At 39.5% G+C, this 14,543-nt stretch overlaps 1 protein-coding gene across 16 annotated transcripts in view; it reads left to right on the top strand.

The window, feature by feature from the left end:
• The window catches only part of ENOX1 (ecto-NOX disulfide-thiol exchanger 1), a 367,773-nt gene that overhangs the window by 147,828 nt on the left and 205,402 nt on the right, over positions 1–14,543 (top strand). For 2 of the 16 annotated variants that reach the window (XM_069010034.1, XM_069010014.1), the window contains exon 1: positions 6,751–7,121. The exons of the other annotated variants lie outside the window; for them this stretch is intronic. The gene's annotated coding sequence lies outside the window, so the exon portion shown is untranslated. Of the gene's footprint in view, positions 1–6,750; positions 7,122–14,543 lie in introns of those variants that run through there. 16 annotated transcript variants of the gene reach the window in all.

Below are 14,543 nucleotides of genomic sequence, written 5' to 3'. Positions count from 1 at the left end.
TGTATGTAGTGCTGTAGACATTTTCATGGTAGAAAGCCACAGTGTCTTTCATAAATGCCATTTCCCATGAGAGACCAAAAAGCGTGTGGATCCCGTGGTGATGGATGTTCATTGGAGGCACCCTGGGCTGCAATAGGAGGAAACAGATACATGAGACACCAAGGCAGTGTCTTACATGGGAAGGACATAGTTAACCTTAGGGGGAAACAGCCTAAAATGTAAAAGCAAACTTACTAAGAGATATTTTACCCAGTAGGTTGGAGAGAAAACTGAAATTCTCTTCTGTAAAGGTCTTTTTTTTTTTTTTCAAAACCTGCGGTTCGGCTATTTCACTTTCAATTTGCTGAATTTCCTCTGCACACAGAGCAATTATTTCTCTCATGTCTACACGACAGACCAGGAGGGCTTAGCTAAAAGGGAGGCTTCTACTTGGCTTCAGACCCTGAGGGTCTGCTGTGCAGGCTAGCACTGAGAAGCTCAGGCTGTTAGCTGGGGGAAGAAGGGGTCTGCAAACTCCAAATCAAGAGATCACTCATACTGAACAAGAATCACAGAACTTTTTCTTTGGAAGTGGGCTGAGGATTGATGGATTTTTGGAGAACTTTTTTTTTACTCTTGTAGCAGGTGGAGGAGTGATAGATTTTGTTTTAATCCAGCCCTCTAGGTTGAGAGAAAATGAATTATGTTGAACTGGCTACAGAAAAAAAAAGCCTGATTTAGCTACAAATAGATAAAATGCATCTCACAGTTTGTAAAATTTACAGTGAAAAATGAACTGCAACATGGAGACAGCATGACTTCTGTTTATAAATATTTGTATTTCATGCTGAGAATTCCTTCAGCTGAGTAGATGCCTTTAAAAATATCCGAAGATTAGAAAATCTGACTCCAAAAAAGTTAATTTAATTGATTAAATGTACCATAATTAAATTCTTCTTGATACAGGACAGAGTGGAGTTGCCCATTGGCCAGCTGTTCAAGCAGTGTCCATGTCATTCTGGAGCCTGGTGCCCTCTGAACCCGTGCTCACAAGTTGACACTGTATTTTGCAAACTGCTCATTAACACTTGCCTTTGTCACCCCAATCAGTGAGCCATACAGGGATCTAAACTGGCTGCAGGATGAACAAGTGTTTTTACAAGCCTATTTATTTCAGTAATTCAGGTACTCAAACAGCAGGGGGAAAAAACCAAAAAGTATTAAGATTGTATCATTTTTTCTGAACTATTGACCAAACTGCATGTTCTGATGTTCAGTAGTATGTTTTCACCCACTTTTCATTCATTTCCTCTCTATCCTTCATCCTTTTCCCCTTTGTATGCCAAGCCCCCTACCGGGCTCCTTCCCCCTTCTCCTCCCACCTTGTATCCATTTTGCACATTCTCCTTCCAATGTTCTTCACCTAAACATTAATTATTTCCTCAAGCTCTGTTAGTAGGATCTTACAGAAACTAAGCAGTATAGACTATAATATATCCAGTGGTTTACACTGTATGTCAAAACTGGTTGCAGATAGTGGTTAAAATAATTTGCCTTCCATATCTTACTTCCACTGGAATAGATGGCAGTGGTTTCATTGGCTTTGATGAGGAGATGCCTCATTATTTCCTTGTTTTCAAATATGGCCAGGGGTCACAGCAGGAGGCACCTTCCAGAAAGGTTCGGATTCCAGCCCCAGCCCCGAGCACACACCTGGGGGTTTCAATAGGATGTGAAAGAGAAGGTTCAGCTACTCAGAAATCCTCTCTAGAAATAGTGATGAGGGAGCTGTGGGGTGCTCTGCTGTGTTAAAAGATGCTACTTTAATGTGGAAAATGCAATGAGAGAGGAACCGATCTTTTCGAAAAACTGTGCTTGCAGGTGCCGAGCACCTGAGAACATGATGCTGAGTAGGGAATTGTTTCATCAATATTTTGACAGAGATGAAGCCTCCATGGAAAGTATAGATTAGAGGTAGCTTTGTGCCTCTCTGGTTTATTTTGAAGGCTTTGCAGTCATTCTAACAATCTCACCATCTCCTGGAGTCTCTCAGTGTGCACTGTCAACCTTTGTGGTTTAGCAAGATCAAGCCATTGAGGCCATTGGTGATCAGTTGTGTTGGCAGCTCTCAGTGCAAGGGAAACCTGATGAGGATCCTTTGCAGCTGCCTCAAGAATAAGTGAGTTCAGGACCCACAAGGAGCATTATCTACAGCTGAATATTGAAGTATTTGTCTTTGTTCAGGAGTTTATCTTAACACTGTTGAATTGAATCTTCAGCCTGAACTAGAAACATCTACCATGCTGAATAGAAGACCCTTGATTGTGCTGAGTAGCTTATCTGTGTTTGTTCTCTTCAAAAATGTTTTGTTAGCAGAGTCACTTTTCAGAGCTGAGCAACACCAGACAAGGAAGCTGGTGTGCACTTTGCTGAAGGAGTAGTGATCCTTGCTTGTACTTCTTAGACCTAGAGAGTCCAGTGGTCACTGACAAATATGTGTAACCCCCTTCTGCAATGGGCAGGCATGGTTAATCCTGTTCTTGAGTGAGGAACCAAAAAAATTGCAAATTCCAAGTGGCTTTTCAAGCCACAGTCGTTCCACGACACTGTTTTGTCTGTACTGTAATCTGGCTCACCCTTTGAATTGATGTGTTTGGACTGGCATTCCAAAGCTGAAGGAACAACTGGGACCTTTCAGAGATAAGAAAATTATGTAGATTCATAAAATATTTAGTTTACAATTAACACATGACAACACATTGTGTATTCCTATTACTTGAGACAAGTAATATGTAATGTAGAGGAAATAAATCTCTGACAGGATTGCACCTTTTTTTTAAATTTTGGATTTTCACTTCAGAAGACACTTTTCCTTTAAGGTTACAATACAAATTTTATTTTTTGGTATATCTTGGTGTTCAATCAATGTTTTCCTTTTTGGTATGCTTTGCCTGTTACACTCCCCCAATAATGCCACAATATTTGTCTTCTGAGGCTTGTTCCCAACCTATGAAAAAATGTATGTCTTTGTGTATGTAATGGATCTGAACTCTCTTTTAATCCGTGCTACTTCTTAAACATAGAGAAGACTGCAGAGGAGATGGAGATGGAAAACGTGGTGCCAATGAGATCCCTCCTCACTAGGCACTATGCCTGTAGGTGACCCTCTCTATCCTGATCCTGCCTCTGAGCAGATGGTGCCAGCATAGGGACTGGACCTGACCAGGAAAAGGACACAAGTCCACTCCAGCTCTGGTGAGGAAGAGGAGGTCAGGGACACATTCCCACAGCTTTTAGTGAGGAGAAAAATTATCATTGTGTGTCAGCTTCTCCACTTCTGGTTACTATGTAGTTGCAGCTGCCTCATCCCAAGTCTATTAGGTATTTTTACATTTTTTTGACACCTCTAAAGTGAAAAATGACTTTTCTCTTTTCTCCATTTTAGAGAAAAATTCAGAAAACACCCTGCACAAAAAAATGTCCAAAATTACATTCGTCTGCATAATTTTCAGTGATCTGCAGATTTGTGTCCCACAGTGGCTGTTATAGCCTGCATTCAAAACATTTCTCCAGAGAACACTCTCAGGTTGTGATATGGTTAAATGCTAACTAAAAATTAAGAACATTTTGAATATTTGCTTGAGAAATTTAATTATATCATGATTTGAAATTTGTAGGCTTCAGTATCTGTAAGAATGCTACTTAATTTCCTGGAAATGCTATTAGACTTATGCTACAATCAGCTGGAATATTTTATTCATAATCATGTGGCACTCAGTGCCCATAATTAACAATTGTGTGTCAATTTGTCAAGCACCATAAAAGACAAATGGGAAGACAAACTGTACTCTCACTTTTGCTTTTTCAGCAAATATTTTTCATTATAAATCCCATTTTCCAGAGGACTTCTTGAGATTACTTTGGTATTTTAGCCATTTAAAAACAAACAGTAGCTGGTTTGCAATTACATGCATTCCTGACTGGAAACTCTCCAGTATTGCAGTTTATCTTATGGTTTGTCAATAACAGAGAGAAATGTTCCTTCTGTAGGCTGGAGGAAATATCTGGCAGGTAACTAAATTGTCCTTTTCAGTTTTGGGTAGATGCTGATCTGGTGTGCTGCTTCTGCTCCTGGTTGGTCACACATGGCATTACAAGGTGCTCAACTCCTCAGAAAATCAGGGCCTACTCCCTTTATCTTTCTTTTCCCCTTTTTTCTTTCATTTCTCAATTCATTCTCAGTGATGGTAACTATGTGAGTGAGGGTAGGACATGATCATCTTATTAATTTCTGAGCACCTTGACTGTAAATCACCATCAGGCATCTGAAGTGTGATAACTAAAATGAACAAACAAAATCTATCGAGAGTTCCAGCACCAGTTGCACACGCCCTGGTAGTGGCTGTCTTCACACCACTTTTCTTCAGAAGGTAGAAAAATTCCAGTTCTCTGCAGTCAGAAATCAAACTTCAACACAGGCAAGTATTGATAGAGGTAAGGCATTTATTCTAATACACTTCATTAGACAGTCTTATGTAAGTATAATTCATAGAATGTATGAAGACTCTACAAGCCTCTGGATTTCTATCCTGCCTACTGAATCTTCCCATCACAATATACATCTGTGGTTTCTGTGGGGAACAGGTTTGAAAGCAGAGTTTAGCAATTTTCTGTATTCATTTTGTATACACATCATTTTTTTTTTTTTTTCTCAGAAATCCCAGTACAGAAATGCTGGTTTAGAAGCAGGGGTTAATTTTCCATATTTATAGTAGAGAATACTCCTATAGGACCTATGCACATAATAAATGTAAACAAACAAACAAACAAAACCCCCTGAAAATGGTGAAAATTTAGCAGTTTGTGCATTTTCTAGCATTGTGAGGTTTTGGTTTTCTGGGGCATTGTTTTTCAATTTGTTTTTCTTACCTACTAGTGTTCATTGGCTGTCCCATAAAACTTCCAGTCACAGCCGTTGCTGGTCACCAGGCACAGTGCCAGGAGATGGAGAGACTGACAGTTCTGCTTCCACAGACAAGACTAATATCATGCTAATGATATTATGCTGGTGACCCTCTGTAACTATTTTTTATGCCTATAGAACAAAGAAAATATGGAAGAACCTATTTTAGCGGGGGGGGGGGGGGAAAGGTGGAAATTCTTTTGGCTACTCAAGTGCATTGAAAGTGCGGTTTAAGTCATACCAACTGAATTTAAATCTTAGCAATGGAAGACCAAGGGATTTATGTGGGTAACCTGGGATTTGTGTCTTTATTACATTTAAGTTTTATGTATGACCTGTAGTCACTTGCTGAACCAGAAAGCAAATGTGACAGAAGGGACAGGAGGATGTGAGCAAATTATTCTTGACTGTGAAATGGTGCACCTGAACCCTGCTTTGAAAGAACCACTTGCTGGGCACAGAGTAGCCATGATTGCAAGGCTCTCTCTGAACATGGGAGCCTTTTGAATATGCTGTTACATAAATGCCACATATTAGCTCATTCTGTGGATTCTTTTCTCACTAGGAACTGTACTAAAACTTCTAAGAGATTTATGAAACGGGTATTAGAAATATTTTTTCTAAATGGGATTAAGTCCAAGATTCAGTCTTTAAAGTTCCCTTACATTCCTTAAACCACCACAGTCCATTTCCCATGTGTCTGTACCCACATTTATTTTCTTAACACTCTTCTTTAAAATTATTGGTGAAAACTTGACTTTTTTTATTGATCTCTCTTTTTTTATTGTTCTGGTGTACTTCTCATTCCATTTCAAATGTCTTTGACTTATCTACTCTCTCTTTTGCTTTTCACATAGAATTTAAATGCTCTGACAACAAAGCGCTGAAGTAAGAGCTTATATTTTGATGTGATGATATTCCCCAGTGCATTTGCCCCACCATTCACAATAAAGCCTTATTCCTTGCTGGATGACTCATATCAGGAAACAACTTTTTGTAGTGGATATGTTTTGTGTAAATATTCAATGCCACCTCTGTATTAAAGAGATCAGTTGATTATGTCAGAGCACTGACCTATATCTTTCAATAAGCAAGCTTGTCAGTGTAGTACTACAGTTGAGATTTAAACAATATTGTCTTGAAAACCTCATTTGGAGCATCCCCCACTCCCACTGTAATCACATGTCTCTTTTTATGCTTCTGGTGATGGATCCATGTATTTGAGGTGGTTCTTAGGAGAACTGTGCACTTATAGATCCTGAAGATGAGCTTCAGAATCTTCTAGTTTAAACACAGGCCAGGGTGGTAGCTGTGAAGTGCTATAAACATCTGGCAGCAGGGCAGGTGGCCACGTAGTGGTTTCATTCCACCTCAGTGTAAGTGGACTTCATAATGTAAACTACAAATAGCACTTTTCAAAACACTCTGAGACTATGAGGTTTTTCCCCTGTATTTAGAAAACACTGGCTTTCTCTTCCCAAGATTTAGGAAAGGACTTTGAAAACTAGGTCTTAGCATCTTCTTTCAGAAGTGAGATGAAAGAACAGATTTGGGCTACAGGGCTTGAACCCTCTCTTGGCACATGGAATTCAGGAACATACAGTCTCTTGACAGAGGCATTGCATTCCTAGCCTAAATATATTCACGAACAACCTTTATCCATTTGTTTTGTGACACCATTACCTTTTATCTTGAATAGTTCTTTATTAATAATTAATAGAGTATTAATTAATATTTAATAGAGAGCAAACACATCCTCCCTTACCTTTCCCCTTAGCTGTTTCACTTCATTTTGCTAGACTAAACAATCTAAGCTCCTCGAATCTCCCTTGAAGAAAGAAAAAGCTCTCTCCAAACTGATTTTTGCAGACTTTTCTACACCTGGTCTATTTTCATTTTATGATGATGATGGCCAAACTCCAGCTTTCAAAATGCATGTGGCTCATAAGCTCTTACAATGTGTCTCTTTTGCTGGTTATTCAGTGTTAGTGCTGCTGCTCAAAATGCAAGAGAGGTGTATTGCCAGCACTACAAGGTAAAAAAATGGAATAAATAGGTACAGGATCAATGTACAATGCTCTGGTACATGTGATGCTTCTAGTATGAAGGAGAGGCTTTCAGCTCTTCTGCATATTCCACTGTGCTGGCAGGAACTCTGGACCAAGGATTCAGGAACAAGGTAGGACATGGTATTTCACTGGGGAGATGTGCACACGTGGGGAGGCTGATAAGGTGGAAGCAACATTTTTAGAGAGGTGCAGGGCACAAAAAGTGAAGGTGAGGAGGATGCATCCTTTGGGCTTCAACCATTTTGCAATGGATTTAGGGACCATTGCTCAGATGAAATATTAATGCAGGTGGTCTGAAGCTCAGCTGTCGTGTTAGCTTTATCACCCTAGGATGTGTCTCTGTGGCAGGCTTCAGTAACACCTGAGCTGTGTGAACACACCAGCCATGGCGCTGGGAGGCTGCTTTAGCGTGATATTCCACCTGGGCTGATTAGCCCTTCTCACATAGCCAGGCTGCTCCCAGTGTCAAGGCTGGCAGCTATGGTCAGCCTGACTTTGGATATCACAGCCAGGCATTGTAGGCTTAGACGATTGGCATATAAACAGCAGAAAAATCTCCCAGAGTCTGGAGTGTTTGTCAGGTACGTAAATATTTCAGATTATTTTCCCCTAAATTATCCCTATGGGGATCGTTTATGCAGCAGTTTTATAACTAGTTTTTGCATAAAATATAGACCTGGTACTCAGGTTATCTTTTATGTAGTCAAACATTTTATTGTTTGCATGCTAATCTAAACTCTTCATCACTGAATGCCTTCAGCAGCCGTAGTCTGGTTTTCCTATGGTGCTTTGCTTTGGAAAAGAAAATGAATGTGTCTGCTTTTCTTAATCATCAATTCAGTCTCCTGTTTCTTTGTTATAATTCTTTTGATATGAACAAAACTCCAAATCCATTTTTTGTGAAATTTAAAAAGCTAGTATATTTAAGAATGCCTATGTGCTAACAATGAGCCCTCTGCAGCTGGATGCTTTGTAAAAGCTGGGGCAATGTCTGTGTTGAAAGGGTTCTTTCAGTTTCCATACTTTACTCTTGATTGTGCCTGAGATATCATTTCCAGCCGTGAAATAAGTATAGGATTTGTTTTTCCAAAGTGGTACAGTGAACAGTTCAGACCTTTAGTTTACTTTCTTCAGGAGCCTCTTTTTAATGTCTCATAGAAAAGTATAACTCTGGTAGAGGAGCCTGGATGACAAAGGGAGCCTGAGTAACAGGATTTCCAGTCTGCTGGAGTATGTTGGGGTGTACCAAAGTTTAGGATGTAAGTCTGTCTCACTGCAAAGTTCATGAAGTCATGGCAATGAAGAATAACACTCCTGTATAAGGCACACCCATTCCAAGATATGATTGCTGAAACAAACCTCTAAGTGCTTAACACAGAGCTCTCATTTTATCTGCATCTATATGTCTGCTGTATGTATAGCGCAGCACATTCCTGGGACTTTGTGAGCCCAGATTTCCAAACTCTCAATTGCAACCTGCTTGCATTTGATGACAGCTCCCAAACTAACCTGTGCTTAATTTACCACCATTTGAAGCTTTCATGCCATCCAGATTAGGAATGGCCAGCTGCTTCTTGGCCAGTGAGCAGTGAGATCCTTGCACCCACAGACCTCAGCTCTTGCCTTGAGGTGAAAAGCAGTTAGGTCACTGATTCAGGGTCACTGCAAGCATTGTTTGGACCCAAACCCTTTATTTTCACTGAGTCAGTTGTAGGAGGGTTGCTGAAGATAAAATAATGGTAATTTCCATATGCAGGCTACAATGAGCAGGGCAAGTGCCCTCCCATGCAGAGGCTCTGCCCAAGGAATACTTCAGGGAGTAAGGAATGGACTTCACTGTGGCAAAAGACACCTTTGGGGCCAGAAACCTCTGCCACAGCCGCATTCATAGTCCAGTAGTAATCCAAATCTCCACTTCTGATTTGGGTTTTTTCCATCTTTTCCTTTTTTTTTCTTCCTGCAAAGATTAAGTTCAAGATAAAAAAAAAATAAAATGGAAGTCTCTACTGTAGAATGATACCTGGAACAATAATTGGATCAAATGAATAATGTGCATTTTTACTCATAGCCTGAAGTGTCCTAGTTTGTGTGATGGATTAATCACCATTTCCTTGTGAATTATGTCATCACCTTCAAAATGATATCTTAGTTTCCATAGAGCAGCTGAAGCCGTAGACAGCTGCCTTATTAACTGCTTGTTCGTAACAGCTCTATTAACCTGGAGTTTTAGTTAGTGGTAATGGTTAAAGAAGGTGGGGAAAAAATTCCCAGAAGGTCCCAGTTTACATGAAATAACCACTTTCATCAAGATGCCATTGTCAATTTTTAATTGTGTGTTGCTGGTTCATGTATGGGGCTTGTTGAATAAAGTAATCATGGTCACAGTTAATCAGGACATGCCTGATTCCCCCTCAAAACCAGGGAAGCTCAGTGCTGGCAGACACAGATCTTATTTCAGCTGTTTCCTGTATTTAAAGAAAAAACAGCTGTGAGCAATAGTTACTAGCATTAGTGACCCTCAGCCAACATATGCAGCATTTTGGGCTCCATTATAAATAGGAAAAAATCGCAGTTCACAAAATGTAGGGGATTGAATTTTTTTTTATAATAACTCATCCATTTGTCATATTTTTTTTTTTAAGATGTAAATTAACACATTGCAAAACTGGATAATTTTAGATCAGGATAATTACCATGTGGATTTCAAGAAGTGGGGGAAAAACAGGACTTTTGCAAACTGTTCCCAAATGTGCCTTTGACAGGAGAGAGGAATGGAGAAATACCCAAACACCCAAATGAGGGAGGGAGGGAGGGAGGGAGGGAGGAAGGAAGGAAGGAAGGAAGGAAGGAAGGAAGGAAGGAAGGAAGGAAATGGTGTAAATACTATTAAATGTTTGCTTTTGTAAAAGTATTTGGTTGTGCTCTCTGAGGTATAATTAATCTCGTCCAAACCACAAAATGTGCAATTCTGTAAGACAGACTCAAAGATCACTGCAATCAAATCCCCCAGCCTGCTGAGAGTGTTCAGCCTACCATAATTTAGAGTTTGTCATTAATAACTGACGTGCTCTGCTGACATATTTCTTTTTCCATCATGTATTTGAAATTTTAATCAAATTGGTCTTAGCACGCTAAAAACATGATCATTTGCTAGGAAATTTCATTGTGCAGGAATAAATACATTGAGAAATAATAATTCTGAATGCTGAGAGTCAACTTTAGACTTTCTGTTACATTCACAGTTTTTCATCATCTTTGTGTAGGACTGTGACATGTAAACTCTTTTCCCAGCACAAATTTGGGTTATAAATCTAAGTCTCCAATATCATGTTCCAGAGTAAATAAAAATAAATCAAATTTGTTGAGTCAGCTTTTCTTTTTTTTTTTTTTCAGTTCAGAATCAACTTCTGATTTTTGATTTATTAGATTATTCCCATTGACTAGTGACTGAAAGGCTAATGCAGGAACAGTCAAACTGGGTCAGGTCAAAAGCTGGTCTAACACAATACTCGGTCTTCAGCTGTGAAATTAAAACCTAAGAAAGAGTACAGGAGGACAGGAAGGTATAGGTATTTCCAAAAAATACTTTGTGTTGCTGCACTTCATTGCTCAAAGACTAGCTGAGCCAGAGGTGATAGCCCTTTGACAGGTCATCATTCCTATGAATTGGTCCAGTCAGCTTTTCAGAGCATGTAAACTTCTAGCATTTACAGCTTCCCATGGCAAGGACTTGCACACAATTTAATGATGTGCTATATGAACAACCACATCTTTTTGCTGGTTCTGTAGCATTCTAGTTTCATATGATATGCCCCTGTTCTCCTCCATATCTTCAGACAGGATGAACAGATTCCTTTCCACCTTCTCCATTCCTCTGATGATTCTGTGAATGTCTGCCACATCCTATCCTTAGCCACTGCTTTCCCAGACTGAAAATAACTCTGTGTAGTTATTTCCACCTGGAAGCTGCTCCATGCTATTGAGTGTACTTGCCATCCTCCTATTGGTCTATGAAATTTTTCCACATCTTTTTTGGGTAAAGAAACTAGGAGATAAGGCTGAAACTTTTGCAATAAGACAAAGATATTTCTGTTTGTTTTCCTTTCCTACTAATTTGATTTATTTTTCTGGTTTAACCCCAGACAGCAGCTAGGCACTACACAGCTGCTCACTCACTTTCCCCTAGTGGGATTGGAAAGAGAATTGTAAGAGTAAAGTAGGAAACCTCACAGGTTGACTGTAACAGGTAAAGTGAAAGCCACACACAAAAGCAAAGCAGAAAAAGGATTTCATTCACCACTTCCCATGGGCAGACAGGTGTTCAATCATCTCCAGGAAAGCAGGGCTCTGTCGTGCCTAAAGGTGACTTGGGAAAACAAACACCATGACTCAGAACGTCCTCCTCCTTACTCCTTCTTCCCCCGGATTTATATACTGAGCATGATGCCATATGATCTGGAATATCCCTTTGGCCAGTTCTGGTCAACTGTCCGAGCTGTGTCCCCTCCCAGCTCCTTGTGCACCCCCAGCCCTCTCTCTGCTGGGATGGGGTGAGAGGCAGAAAAGGCCCTGACTCAGTGTCAGCATTGCCCAGCTGTAACAAACACATCCCTGTGTTATCAACACTGTTTTGGTCACAAATCCAAAACACAACCCCATACCAGCTACTGGGAAGAAAATTAACTCTATCCCAGTGAAACCCATCACATTTACTTTCATGAGCACTGAGCTGAGCTGTTTGAAGGGCTGACTGTTGTGATTCTGAAACCTCATTTGTGGCTGATAATAGCCTACCACAGACTTCATTGCCCTGTGTACAAAGTCATGATTGTTGGCTTTTTCCACATGTCCAGCACTCTCAAATTATGTGTTTTCTATTTTACCTGCTATTTAATTGCTTAGGTTCTGAGCTACAAAGAGTGTACCTGTATTGGTGGTGTAGGAACAGGAGGGTGGTTTTGGAGCAAATTTCCTGATTGTCTCTATTTGCCATGCATTTGTACACACAGGAGGATGACTTTGATTCCTTTCAGATGTAATGAAACCAAAAGATAAGCTCCTGAAGTTCAGCTTGGGTGTCCTATCCTTAAACATTGAACCCATGGGAGTAGATTGGAATAAGCCCTAATTAAGTTTTAAAAAAAAAAACAAACCAAAAAAACCCGAAAACATTTATTAAATGTGGATCATGTGTGGTCTTCAGCAGCAACTATTTCACTGTACACATCTGCTCCTGTTGATCCTTGGTTCTTCCTAGTTTTAACATGGCTTCAAGTCTTACTGCAGTACTTCACCACTTGCCCTTATCTTTACCTTTCAGAGTAAATTAGTGTCATCTATGGGTTGTTAAAAAATGGCAAATATTATGCAGGTTGGGTTCAAGATATTAGACCAATATCATTGAGTAGGGATATGTTTTTCCTCTAGATCTTCTTATATGTACCATTTCTTGCCAGCTCTTTTCTACTGCTATGCCTGATCCTTTAAGATTTTCATAGGAACTAATTAAAAAATAATAAAAAAAAACTTGGCTGTTTCCTGTAGTTGTTCTCTGAACTTTAATACTCAGGATGAAGATTTTACTGTCTGCTTTATAATATTATTTTTCAATGAAAGAGAAGTTGCTAAAAGTAAGGGAGGGAAATACATGAGTTTGAGGGAATGGTAAATTCTTTAAAATTGACATAATTGATAACTGATCTTCAGCATTTGATTTCATGGGAAACGAAAACAGGGATTGGTCTTGAATGAATATGTTGTTGAAAGATGATGAACAAACTGGTGTGGTTTATATAAATTGTGTCACTAACCTTGCTGCTAACAGCAGTGGCTATGATATAAAACCTTTTTAACTTGCAGGGTTATCACATTTTGCAGTGCTCTGTCTTTCTGTTTCAATACGCAAAATTTCACTTATTGGCACATTTGATTGTGGGTCTGAAGGAACCAATTTTCTGCTCCTTTTGAGATGGAAACTCATCTTGCTGGACTTCTATTTATGACCTCTTGACAATGCTTATATTTTATTTAGGAAATTGTTTTCATTACTTCAGTTTGCTCAACCAAAAACCTCCAGGCACTTCATCCAACTTAGATACGCGAAACAGGATAAATGCATAAATTGACGGAGTGCAGTGGTTTATGATTAATTTAACCTTCTGCTGTTTTGATGTCTAGTTTTTCCCATCTATCACATTTGGGATTGAAGTAGCCATGGTGGAGGAGTCAAAAAAGGCATATGAAGTGCCCTAGTCATCCGTCTATGAAACAGGGGTCTGAGAACTCCTTCCATGAAACTTCTGATTACTGTGAAGCCATAACTGGCCTCATAAATATAACAGGATCTGTGATGCAGTGCTCCTTGGTGTCTGCTCTCTTAAGTATGGTATGAAATCCACCTTGAGATTATAAGCAAACAGTCTCATCTGGAGAATTTTTCAGGCAGGTATTTTTTGAATACTTAAAAGAAAATAAACCTAGTATTGTTATTATATTGAGTAACAGCCTCCCCTTTGTCAAATGACAAACGTGCTTCACAACTGCAATCTTCTTTGCAGTTGTTCTGCTAAAACTGCTAATAAATTAAATCCTTATTGTTAGGCATATTTATGAAATATTTATTTCATTCCTGAGCTACATTTTTTTAGTACAGTTACATAATTAACATGCTTCTGTTGCATATTTATAAATCTTAAATATCGTTAACTTTGAATCACAGAATTAAGTGGTAACTCTGATTATTCTTTTATTGTGAGAATGGAATAGGCATCTGTTCATTGAGTTTACAAGATAACATCTGGTGCAGAGGGTGCCAAACAGCCAGCTATTCTGCAAACTGAGTGCCAGAAGATGACTTTTAAAGCAAAGTCTGTGCTGCAAAGACAATGCTGCAATGCTTGGACAGAATTCAGAGGATGTGTGCTGCACAGAGATCTCAGCCATGCTGTCAGCAGTCAGGAGAAACGCTCCCCTCGCATCTCTTGCTGTACAAACAGGATTAGGCACCTGCTATTCTCTGTGCTGTTCTTGTAGGTATTGATAGAGTGGTTGAGACAGGACTGCGCTGAGTCTCTGACTCCTTCAAGTGACTATCATTTCTACCCCACTGCTAGGGGTATCAGTGAGAGGGACCTTGCCTGCTTACACCCTGCTTGCATGAGGGGTGGCCTTAGCTCAATGTGCCTGGGGAAACAGTCTTTGTGTCTGCTGTGCTCCCCTCTCAGTTCACCGCAGGGTGTGCTCTTTCTCGCAACTTGAAAGGATCTAAGTGTGTCCTGTCTGAACAGTTCTACAGCAACAAAGCAGCATCCATAATTTACACATATTTCTTTTATTAAAAAAGAACTTATGTAGCCAACGAATCCATGTGATCTGCTGATGAACAGTTTTCTTATAGGTATGAGTAATGGAATGGAATAGTATGTAATTGAATGGAATAGTATGTAATGGAAACCATGCAAGAATTGAAGCAACAGTAAATCAAAAAACAATTCCATGCAATCAAACAAGGAGCCAGTTAAAAGCCGACAGAA

The sequence above is a fragment of the Aphelocoma coerulescens genome, chromosome 1, assembly GCF_041296385.1.
Source record: "Aphelocoma coerulescens isolate FSJ_1873_10779 chromosome 1, UR_Acoe_1.0, whole genome shotgun sequence".
NCBI lineage: Eukaryota > Metazoa > Chordata > Aves > Passeriformes > Corvidae > Aphelocoma > Aphelocoma coerulescens.
Note: the sequence above shows the minus strand (reverse complement) of the source record. Positions and strands in the feature narration are given on the sequence as shown.